The following is a 10,171-nucleotide window of genomic DNA, read 5'->3' as shown; positions in this document are numbered from 1 at the left end:
GAATGGATACAGAAATTATGGTACATTTACACAATGGAGTACTACTCAGCTATTAAAAAGAATGAATTTATGAAATTCCTAGCCAAATGGATGGACCTGGAGGGCATCATCTTGAGTGAGGTAACACAATCACAAAGGAACTCACACAATATGTATTCACTGATAAGTGGATATTAGCCCAAAACTTAGGATACCCAAGATATAAGATACAATATGCTAAACGCATGAAACTCAAGAAGAATGAAGACCAAAGTGTGGACACTGTGCCCCTTCTTAGAATTGGGAACAAAACACCCAGGGAAGGAGTTACAGAGACAAAGTTCGTAGCTGTGATGAAAGGATGGACCATCTAGAGACTGCCGTATCCAGGGATCCATCCCATAATCAGCTTCTAAACGCTGACACCATTGCATACACTAGCAAGATTTTGCTGAAAGGACCCAAAGATAGCTGTCTCTTGTGAGACTATGCAGGGGCCTAGCAAACACAGGAGTGGATGCTCACAGTCAGCTATTGGATGGATCACAGGGCTCCCAATGGAGAAGCTAGAGAAAGTACCCAAGGAGCTAAAGGGATCTGCAACCCTATAGTTGGAACAACATGATGAACTAACCAGTACCCCGGAGCTCTTGTCTCTAGCTGCATATGTATCGAAAGATGGCCTAGTCGGCCATCACTGGAAAGAGAGGCCCATTGGACTTGCAAACTTTATATGCCCCAATCTAGGGGAATGCCAGGGCCAAAAGAATGGGAATGGGAGGGTAGGGAAGTGGGGGGCGGTATGGGGGACTTTTGGGATAGCATTGGAAATGTAATTGAGGAAAATATGTAATAAAAAAAAATATTTAAAAAAAAATATCACATACAGCACAACCATATACAACTTTAGTCGATTAAAAGTATGACAAATATTTATTTTAAACTAATAAAATAATTAAAAGGAAAAAAAATATATGACACTACACGGTAAACAGTAATTGTCACTTGGCTGAGCAAATTGTAAGGTGATTACAAAGAAGAAAATAAAGTGATTGCAGTTTGTATCCATATAGAATTTCATGTATGTGTACACATACACACACATACACACACACACACACACACACACACACACACCTATAATAGAGAGAAGTATATGGGGGATATGCACCTGTATTTTTGAAGCTAATTATTCTGAAGAAGACAGGATGCCTAACTGTATGTTTTAAACACTTCCTCATTGGGTCTTTGGAGTAAGTCCCCGGCTTCCTCCACTTAAAAGACTAAAGAGAAAAACAAACAAACAAGTAAACAAAACAATAATAACACCAAAACCCCACAACTGGTCCGGACAGCTTTTAGTTCTAGCACTAGGGGACAGACAGAAGCAGGTGGGTATCTGGGAATTTGAAGCCATCCTGGTCTACATAGTGAGCTTAAAGTTAGCCAGTGCTAGATGATGAGACACTGTCTGAAAAAGGAGGAGGAGAGGAGGAGGAGGGGGAGGAGGAGGAGGGGGAGGGGGAGAGGGAGGGGGAGGGGGAGGAGGAGGAGGAGGGGGAGGAGGAGGAGGAGGGGGAGGAGGAGGGGGAGGAGGGGGAGGAGGAGGAGGGGGAGGGGGAGGGGGAGGAGGAGATAAATAAATAGGAAAATACAAAAATATCTATTGGTAAAGATAAGGCATTTGTGAGCAGTGGGTGACTGAAAATATAATTTTTATTTGACAAAATAAATTCATCCCTGCATCAACCATTCATTCATGCAATATTACCTGAATAACAAACTAATGGAAAAATAAATATCTCCGGGTCTTACACTAAGCACAGTGACAAAGAAGTAGACAATTATATGTGATGTTTACCCTAGGGCAGATGGCTGGAAGACAGATGTAACTGGAAGTGTGATAAGTTTCTACCTTGCTGAAGTGTCCCAGAGGGTGCCCCTCCTGCTCAAAGTAAGTTGGGAATACCCAATAAAAGATCATCACAAGGGAATATTTTCCTCATCGTCTTCATGGTGAGCTGAAGTTTACCTAAAAGAAATTGGGTTATAACACAAAAACTTAAATTTGGCAACTAATCCTAAATTGTAAATGTATTTATTTTTGTCTTTTATATATACTATATATGTGATTCATGTATTCATGAGCATAAAATAATACACATACTTTATATATAAACATTAGAATATATCTTAGAATATTCTATAATACAGAATAATTATCATATATTATAATATATAATATAATTAATAATTCTATATATAATATCTAACAATATGCAGAATATATCCTCCCTAAATTATATTGGATATATGTTACAATTCTATGAGAATATATATTATAAAATATAATATAATATATAGACTAACATATAGAAAATTCTAATATATATACATATATATATATATACATGTACATATATACATATATACACACACATATATATATGTGTATGTATACACATACATATATATATGTGTATGTATACACATACATACACACATATGTATTCAAGGCTAAGGGAGTAAATTAAACATAAAGTCATATATGATATAGAGACTACTGTTATCCTTAAGGATCTTGAAGAGAGGGGCATAAGGAGCCATATCATGACAAATTTCCCAATCTCCTCCTTGCTAAAGCCAGACGATGCTTGGGAATGACCACAGACAACTACAGTTTAACCAAGAACTAGCTTAACACTGCTGCTCCGGTGTCATGGAAGGAGAGTAACATGACCTATGAAACTTTTATCTAGAAAATGCACTTTAGTACTTCAATCAGAATAGATGACTTTGAAAAGTTAGCATTAGAATGGAAGGGATAAAATGTCTGTGTGTGATGTTGCTTCAAATCTATGTACATTGCTTGTACCAGTATAGTCCAAAGCGATATGAATCTCATGGGCATCCCACCAAATAAATTATTGATAGAGTACATTAATTAATTTAGGGTAATGGAGCAGAATTAACGAAGAGGCTGAAGGTCCTGGGTCACACAAAAAGGCTTCAGAGCTAAAAAAATGAAACCTGTAGAGATTCAGAAGTCTGGAGTATCATCAAGACCTCAGAGACTCAGTAGTCAGAGGCATGCTGGGACATACCTTCTAAACCAAAAGTCAGATCTCTGGAACTCACATCTAAGAATAAAGTAGAAGACAAAATATTTTATAAAGTTCTTTGATCACTAGTGAGACAGCTAAGAATGTCTTCCAATCTGACCATGGATACTAAGCAACCAGGAGGTGTGGACTTTGCCTTAGGGGACTTGAATGTCGTGAAGACAGACATATACAGAGTGATGAGGGTATTACTGAGGGGGCAGTGGAAAACCTACCTGTCCTCAAAGAGAGGCACTCCACAAACTACAATGACAAAAGAGGCCATGAATACCTGTCAGCCACTGCATAGAGGCATCCTAGAAATGTTTTGTCCTAGGGGAAGGGAGTTCTCTTCAGCGGATCCCAGTCTCCTGTCTTTGACAGCTGAGACAACACATCTTTTCCCAATGAGGGATCTGAGCAACTTCCTGGTTTGTGGAGTTGGGGTTTAAAGCCAGAGGAGTCTCAATTGTATAGGCTTAATATTGAAAGCCACCACCTATATTTTCTAAAACTTGGAGCTAAAAAAAAAATTCTCCCAATTTTATTGCCTTTAAGGTAGCACTTTTATTAGGGGCTACTGTGACCTGTAAAGAAGGTGACAGCATGCCAAGAATTTAGCACAGCACCCAAGCCCTTATGAAACCATTTGTAAACCAACATTCAGCAGTTAGAGCAATGCATCGACCATGACTCATATTGGCCATATTATTTCTCCTTCTACTTTTTCTTCTCATTTCTTTCTGAACAATGTTTCCAAGTCCCTGTGTGGCTTTATTTTGATGGATGGTTGGCCCTGAGCAGAGAGGTAAGACTGGCGGAGGATTTGGGAAGGGAAAATTCTTTGCTGTGTTTGCTCACTGTGCCAGTAGCCCTGGCAACAAACTACAGGTTGGCTCTGCGGACATCTCAGCCCCACCTAGATTTATGCTGCCCGGGTTCCAGACCTGTATCAGAATGGATTCTCCAGGTGTCTCCTGATCTCAACGTTCTTTTGGGACACCTTAATCTTCTAATCAAAGAAAGACTCCCACTTGCAGGAGACAGGGAGCATGATTTGACCAAATCTAATTTTTCCATGGATATGGGTGTGTTTTTATTTCCCCTTTCATAAAGGAAAAAAGAAAAAGAAAAAAAGAGAGAAAAAGAAAACGGGAGGAAGGCGCATGGGCTATTTCTTTGCTGCCATCTGAAACAGCCAAATGGAGCGCCAATTTATTCAGCTTAATTTGTTCCAGATTTCCCGAGGAATAAACAGTATTCTCAAGAGTTCTCAGATGTGTGGCCAATAGAGATCCAGTTGCCAGAGAGAGCTAATATCAAACATGCAGGTAGCCCTCAGTTAGAGCACAGGGCATTAGAGATGGAGACCAGACCCAGTATACTTTCTGGGGAGCTCTGGAGACTCGTGACCTGTGAGATGTGACAATGGCGTTGCATGCTCTAAGCACAACCAAATAGGTCTTGGAAGCAATATTATGTTTCATCACTCCAAATTAAAATCAACTCTGCAGAAAGAGAGAAAGAGTTCCTTTCTCAGAATAAGAAGAGCAAAGGGAAATTTATTGGAACCCTGCTAAGGCCTATGCAGCCTTCAAGAACCTGAAAGAGCCCAGCATTTCTGTAAAGCCATCCAAAATGATTCTAGTTTATACTAACAATGGACATCATACCCCATTTCTCACATGAGGAAATAGAGATTCCCCATTCGCTGGACACACAACTCATTGATGTCCTGTAATGGTCGACATGCACAGAGACAGATCATGTCTTGGATGCAAATGGCTGAGGTTCCAGTTCTGACTCACCTTTCCTTGCCGTGTAAATTTGAATAAATTAGGCCTCGGATACTGTCTGTTCATTGAGAAATCCAACTACAAAACCACGTGGCACACAGGTCCATGCAAGAAGCATTTCTATGAGAGCTGAAACCTTACATACTTCATGTCACTGTGGACAGGCATTTCTCGTTCTATAGTGATATTTCCTAATGCACAGCTGACGCTCTGTAAATGGAAATGCTCAAAGTGCTCCAGCTGGTCATGGCAAACCTCTTGAAGAAATAGAGAAACGGAAAGTCACGACTGCATCTTTGACTTCCATTTAAAATACCAGCATTAAAATTTTCCTCACTCATGCTATAGAAGATGAATGTAGGTAAATATATTATCTATTGGGTTCACTTTGAGGGAACTAAAGACAAGGGGGTTGCGACTGACTTGTTCAAAGTCAGGTCCTGGTCTGGACCTAAGCAGATCATTTGATTGCACAGTGAACAGTGTTCCAATTACACTGTCCTGTGTTCCCTATCTAACGTCTGGAGCAGAGAGAACATCTGGAAACGATCACGTATTTAGCCATAATGACAGCATTAACAAGTTGGAAATATCCTTCTTGAACTGGATACTTGCAGCCCCGGGGAGCTCACAGGGGTATCCTGGGGCTACTTGAAGCCAAAGAATAAGCCCCCTGGATCCTCCTGAGCAGGCAATTTGCTTGAAGACTTGAGTGACCGTGTAAGTGCTTTAAATAAAAGATCAGTTCCCGTTAAAGCTAGCATGAATTTATAACAAGCAAGAATGCAATCCTCATGATCTTTATTGTAAAGTATATAAAAGACCTAAAATAATTTCTGGCTTCATTGTTTGAACTTTAACAAATGGCTACATCAGGGGGTAGGGAGTGTGTGTCCTCAGTCCCACTTCAGAGGTATTTGGTAAGACCTTAGGAAATGCTATATATTTTAAGTACCATTTTAAAAAAATCAAAGTTACACATGCACATAATTAGAAAAAATATATATATATATATATCATGGAGAGATTATAACAGAGCCAACACATCTCTATCCTTTCCTACCCGTGCTCCAGTCTCTTCACTCAAAATAGAGGTTCACTGGGTGCCCCTATGTTTTACAGCCGATAAATACTATTTGTGTCATTACATCTTGGTGAATCAACTTTTAATATTAGCCATTAATTTCAACCTACAATAATAAAGATTTACCTTTCTTTGACGTTGCTAAAAATATCACTTACCCCATATGGACCTGGTTTTTCATCCTCTTAATGGTGGTTTGAGATGGATTTTTGAGACTATTTTTTACACATGGTTAAACATACTCTCCTTAAAGATTACGAAATATTCATCTATATAATCTTTTGGTTGTTGCATTGTTTGTTTTTTTTTATTTAGACCCTACACTATTTACTACAACTAAAACTGTGTTTTTAGTTATAAATATAAGAAATAAAGTTATATCTTATAGGGTAAAAGAATATGTATTTACAAAAATTTTTGTACTCAACATATAGTCAAAAGGGTTCATTTCATAACATATAAAGAATATCTTCAAATTGAGGTTTTTAAACCTTGAATGTCCATATGGGTATGCATGCATGTTAAAATGTAGATTCTAGAAGAGGTTGTTATAATAACTCATATATTTATGAAAAGGGTTTTTAATTTTCATAAATGCAAACCAAAACAATAGTTTTACTCAATTATGAGGGCATAATTTGTTAAACCAGTTTGGAAAATGTTGTGGTTTGAGTTCAGAGTCGCCTCATAGTGTCATGCTTTGAATGCTTGGTCTCCAACTTGTGGCACAATTTTGGGCTGTTCTGGAAATTTTGGGAGATGAGACCTGGTTGAAGAAAATTTGTCACTAGGAGAAGATCCCTAGGGTTCTATGAACCTTGACTTCTTCCCACTGTGCATTCTGAGCTTCTATACTATGAACATCATTTGCGAATGCTCCCATGACCACGGTCTGAGCTCAGCCACCCTGCTTTCCTGTCAGGATGACTAAAATCCTCTGAAAGTTTGAGCCAAAACATTCTCTTGAGTTCTTTCTGTTGAGTATTTCAGCCATAGCAATTCACAATAAAGAAAATAGGAAAGTGGTACCAGAGAAGGTGGGATGGGCAGTCATTGCCATGACTAAATCTAGTCATTTGGCTCTCAAGCCTTTGGAACTGGTTTGTATCAGGAATTTTGGAGAAGCATAGAGATACAGACTAAGGAACCCCTAGGATGCTGTAATCAGAGCTTGATGAGCCATTCTGGGAGGACTCGAGATGACCAAGTGTCTCTAGGCAAACATACAGTTTTAGATGAGAATCAGGACTCTATTTGGGACTGGGTTACATTTGGACAATAAATTTAATCTACACTTGCTCACATCCTGGAAAAGTGAATGAGGATGAACTAAAATGCAATTCAGTAACTGGCAAGGGAAACATTAAGAACTGCATGTTCAGGCTGTGGGATGGTTCGTGCTCACTACCTTCTGCTGGTTTAGAGTAAGAATCAACAGCAAAAGAAGCAAGCAAAAAAATTTGAAACAACACAGCTTTGCAGACGTCACTGTCGCTTTTCGCCGCTTGCTGCAGCCATGGTCAACCCCACCGTGTTCTTCGACATCACAGCCGACGATGAGCCCTTGGGCCGTGTCTCCTTCGAGCTGTTTGCAGACAAAGTTCCAAAGACAGCAGAAAACTTTCGAGCTCTGAGCACTGGAGAGAAAGGATTTGGCTATAAGGGTTCCTCCTTTCACAGGATTATTCCAGGATTCATGTGCCAGGGTGGTGACTTCACACGCCATAATGGCACTGGTGGCAGGTCCATCTACGGAGAGAAATCTGAGGATGACAACTTCATCCTGAAGCATACAGGTCCTGGCACCTTGTCCATTGCAAACGCTGGTCCAAACACAAATGGTTCCCAGTTTTTTATCTACACTGCCAAAACTGAATGGCTGGATGGCAAGCATGTGGTCTTTGGGAAGGTGAAAGAAGGCATGAACATTGTGGAAGCCATGGAGCGTTTTGGGTCCAGGAATGGCAAGACCAGCAAGAAGATCACCATTTTCCGACTGTGGACAACTCTAATTTCTTTTGACTTGCAGGCGTTTTACCCATCAAACCATTCCTTCTGTAGCTCAGGAGAGCATCCCTACCTCATCTGCTCGCAATGTCCTGTCATCTCTGCTCTCACTGAAGTTTTTTGGGTTCCATATTTTCCTCATTCCCCTTCAAGTCAAGCTGGATTGCAGAGTTAAGTTTATGACTATGAATAAAAACTAAATAAGAAAAAAAAATTGAAAAGCACATAGTTTGTCCAGAAGAAGAGTTTGCTTAAGCTGTTCACAAAGAGGCCATAGTTATCAGACAGATTTGCGTCATTAAAGGAAAGCCATCTGTTTTACACGTGGACAGGGGAAGGTGCCTGGAGGACATTTCAGAAACTGACTGGCCCTTGCTTAAGGAAGGCTCCGGGGTACAGACTGTAACCCATTTGCCAAGCTTTTCTTTGGGAAGAACTGATGGAATGTTCTACTTTCAAAAGGCCACCTATTTTTCCAAGTTCAGCTATCAAGGCATTTAAGGGTCACTATAGCTTTGGCCCAAGAGTTCCTAGCCACATCTCCAGCTGGCAGCAGCTATCGACGTTATCAAAGCAATGATGATTTTGCAGGAATGCTAAATACAAGAGCTATGAGAACATAGACACTTCTACCAAGATGTTGAAGGACGCCTAAGAAGATGGATAATGTGGACCAGAATCCTGCAGAAAGCCCAACAGCAGAATACATGAAGCTGTTAGGGTGAAGCCTAAACTACAGTAGAGGCTCAAAGATATTGAGCCACTAGGAACATGCAACATCTGCCATACAAAGCTCCAGATACTGAGGGAAATATCCCAGGGAGAGGCTATGTGGCCTGCATATGTGCAAGGCCTAAGGGTAGAACTGGTCAAGCCCATTGGAGCACACATCATGCCATGATGTGCCCCAGATGCTGGACATTGAATCTGCAGAGTTTGATATCTGTATGGTTGAACATCATTTCTGCTTTGGTCCCATCCATCCTTTCTATTGCCTGCCTTCCCTTTTGTAATGGGGATGCTTGCTCTATGCATTCCATGTATGTTGGAAGCATACAGCTTTTGTTTTTATTTTATAGAAGCTCATAACTAAATGATTGTCTGAAATCTCAATACAATCTTTAGACTCAGGCTTCTGAGCAATCCTGAAACTGCTGAGACTACAGAGTCTCAGAGATGGATTTAACATATTTGTATTATGTAGTGGCTATGAGCCATTGCAGACAGAGGTGGAATGTCCCCAAAGGGCTCAGGTTTTGAGCTCTTGGCCTCCACCTGGGGACACCACTTTACAAGATTTTGGAAATTAGGAGCCATGGTAGAGCTGAAGGAAGCAGGTAAAAGGCTGGGCCCTCTGGGTTATACCATCGCTGGCTCCTTACTCTTATCCTCTCTCTCAGTCCACTATGATGTGACCAGCCTCTGCCCCACATTGCCACCATGTGGCCTGAGCTGTCCCATAATGCCTTCTCCATCATGATGGACTAAAAGCCTCAAAAGCTATGGCCCAAAACAAAGCTGCCCTCCCTAAACTTGTCGCTGTGAGGTATTTTTGCCAAAGTGATGCAACTTATATAATGCAGAAAATTATTGAGCATAACCGCTAAAGCCTAATACACACATACTTTATAATCCTACGGATCTACTTTTTCACACCAACAAAAATGTGTATAAACACAAAAGATATTTAGGATAATTTAATGGCAATATTAATCATAATAAACCCAGAATGGAAACAATCTGGAAGTCTAAAGAACAGACTAAGTGAAGATCCATAAATATAATGCAGGCAAACTGGTACATACACACACATACACACACATGTACAAACACAAATGTGCTCACACATGTATATACACATATGCATACACATATATGGAGACACATATAAAAACACACACATATACAGACATGCATACATGACATAATTCCTTTGAAGTCCAGAAACCAAGCTGACAGCTGGGAAGAAAGCAGATTATAGGTATTGCTAGTAGGTAGAGAGGCTCTCACCAGATTGCGTGTATTATTTTGTTAAGGTTGCTCATAGCATAGTGCCGCACAATATGTGGCCCAAATGGCATAATGTGATGGTCTCTCAATTCTCAATCTATAGAGTTTTCCAGAAGAGCTTTAGAGCTTGACAGTGTTGAGAGTTGAGTTCTTTGTAGGCCACTCTCCTTGTCTTGTAGATGGATATCTCCTTC

The 10,171-nt window shown here is 40.2% G+C and overlaps 1 pseudogene; it reads left to right on the top strand.

Moving 5' to 3' along the window:
* Positions 1-7,440: 7,440 nt before the first annotated feature.
* LOC110293252 (peptidyl-prolyl cis-trans isomerase A pseudogene) lies at positions 7,441-8,026 on the top strand (annotated as a pseudogene).
* The last annotated feature ends 2,145 nt before the right edge of the window (positions 8,027-10,171 follow it).

The sequence above is a fragment of the Mus caroli genome, unplaced genomic scaffold (assembly GCF_978045245.1).
Source record: "Mus caroli unplaced genomic scaffold, Mus_caroli_1 scaffold_6, whole genome shotgun sequence".
Taxonomy (NCBI): domain Eukaryota; kingdom Metazoa; phylum Chordata; class Mammalia; order Rodentia; family Muridae; genus Mus; species Mus caroli.
Note: the sequence above shows the minus strand (reverse complement) of the source record. Positions and strands in the feature narration are given on the sequence as shown.